Raw genomic sequence first — 2,500 nt, 5'->3', positions numbered from 1 at the left:
CCGACGGCTCCGGACCTCCGAGCGTTCCCCGGGCGAACCCGGGGCCCCCTCGCCAGCCGGCCTCCGCGGTCAGGAGAGCCGGCCGGTAGCCTCGCGGCCGGAGCTCCGCCGGGTCCCTCGCGGGGTCTCCTGCCCGCCTGCGGTGAGGGTCGGACGGCCTGAGCGGCCTCGGAAGCTCCGGAAGTCCGGGCGGTTCTCTTTCCTGGCACGAGAGAAGCCAGTCCCTACAAATCTCCGCGCGGTTACGGTATCGGGGAAGAGAGGGCCCGTGGACCGTTCGATGGCGGGAGCGTGCCGCGGGCGAGAAGATCCTCCCGGAACCGCCGGTCGGCCTCGCGAGGGACGCTCCTCCGATCGCGATTTCGGGGGGAAGTCCCGACCCCGCCCCCCCCCCGCCGGCCGCGATGCCCAGATCTCCCGTTTTCGAAGGGTGGAGGGGCCGTCCCCTTTTCGCGGCAAAGCCGTCCCTACCCTCCGGCCGCGAGACCGGGGCGACGCCGCGGGCGAGGCCGACCTCCTGGAACCGACGGTCGGCCTCGCGAGCGACGTTTCCCCCCCCCCCTTCGGTTCTCCGGCGGTAGAACAGGCCTCCCCGGCCGGCCTCTTCCCGCGGCGGCATCCGCTCGCTCTCGCGCTAAGGGAGCCTTCGGAACCGCGACCGCCCGGTGCGGCGGGGGGGGGGGGGGCGCGCGGCCAGCGGCGAAAACTCTTCAGCGCCCCTCTCCCTGCAAAGCTCGGGCCGGCTCCCGTTTCGGCTCGGAGCCGGCCCGCGACCGGCCGCGGCACCGGGGCGACGCCGCGAGCGAGGCCGACCTCCCGGAACCGAAGGTCGGCCTCGCGAGGGACGTTTCCCGGCTTCGGGTTTCCGGCGGTAGACCAGGCCTCCCCGCCGGGCTTTCCCGAGAGACCGGCCCGCTCGCTTTCGGGCCAAGGCGACCCCGCGAAGCGGCGGCCTGCTCTGCCGGCAGCCCCGGAGAGCCGGCGCCGCGGACGGTCCCCCTCCGCTGTCAACCTCCCGGCCGTCCCCTTTTCGCGGCCAAGCCGTCCCGCCGCCCGGCCGCGAGACCGGGGCGACGCCGCGGGCGAGGCCGACCTCCCGGAACCGACGGTCGGCCTCGCGGGGGCCGTTTCCCCCCTTCGGGTTTCCGGCGGTAGACCAGGCCTCCCCGCCGGGCTTTTCCCCAGAGACGGGCCCGCTCGCTTTCGGGCCAAGGGGACCCCGCGAAGCGGCGGCCTGCTCTGCCGGCAGCCCCGGAGAGCCGGCGCCGCGGACGGTCCCCCCGCCGCTGTCAACCTCCCGGCCGTCCCCTTTTCGCGGCCAAGCCGTCCCGCCGTCCGGCCGCGAGACCGGGGCGACGCCGCGGGCGAGGCCGACCTCCCGGAACCGACGGTCGGCCTCGCGGGGGCCGTTTCCCCCCTTCCGGTTGCCGTCGGTAGACCAGGGGAGAAACGTCCCTGGCGACAGGTGTAAGAAAAACAAATATTAAAGGTACCCTTGACCGGAAGTTATATTCTTGCTTTTGAAAACAAAGGAGGAGACAAAAAACTTAACCGTCATCCTCCCTCTTATTTTCCCCTCTTTCTCGACGTACCTTCCGAACTTCTTCCGCTCCATCTTAAGACCTTCGAAATCATAGCCTCTCAATTGGTCCGTTTCGCTCCACGCCATGGCTTTTATGATCCGATCCCATTTCTCTGGTATTTCTTCTCGCTTCCACGACTGCGCGTACGATGTCCTAGCAGCCGAGAGCCAGTGCCGGATCAAAGCTCTATCTTCTTTTGGAGATTTTTTCCATAACCCCAACAGAAAAGCCCCTGCAACTTTGTTAAACGCATATCCCGAGATAGTAGACATCTCTCGCTGAATCAACCGCCGAAATATTTCAGCTCTTTGACAAGTCCACCACATGCGGTAGAAAGAGCCTTCGTGGTTTTTTTTTTTTTTGCGTTCCCAACACCTCTCAGGCATCTGGTTATTCATCGTTGCTAGGTTTTGTTTTTGTTTTTTTCTCTCTCGGGAGTCTTTCTTTGTATAAGCAGTTTTATTAGTAACATATGGTAGCGGAACTATATCTACAACTTATAAAAGCTGAAAGTAAAAGAAAGATCTTTCTACCCCACATCTTACTTTCCCCCCACCCCTCCCTCCGTTACTTGACCCCCGCCAGTGTTATTGTCTTAAAAAAAAGCAAATATTAAAGGTACCCTTAACTGCTAAGAAAAATAAATAAATAAAAAGCACCCGAAAGTTATATTCTTATTTTAAAAATCTTCATCATCCTCAAAGATTGTCCAATGTCCTTTTATTTTCCACTCTTTTTCTACCTATCTTCTGCATTTCCTCCACTCCAACTTAAAAAGTTCCAAATCATAGCCTCTTAGTTTGCTCGTTAATTTGTCCATTTCACTCCATGACATGACTTTTGTAATCCGAGCCCATTTCTCTGGTATTTTTTCTTGCTTCCACAGCTGCGCATACAATGTCCTAGCAGCTGAGAGC

Source organism: Heteronotia binoei, unplaced genomic scaffold (genome assembly GCF_032191835.1).
Source record: "Heteronotia binoei isolate CCM8104 ecotype False Entrance Well unplaced genomic scaffold, APGP_CSIRO_Hbin_v1 ptg001753l, whole genome shotgun sequence".
Classification (NCBI taxonomy): domain Eukaryota; kingdom Metazoa; phylum Chordata; class Lepidosauria; order Squamata; family Gekkonidae; genus Heteronotia; species Heteronotia binoei.
The sequence above is the reverse complement of the archived record's forward strand: the minus strand, read 5'-3'. Positions refer to the sequence as shown.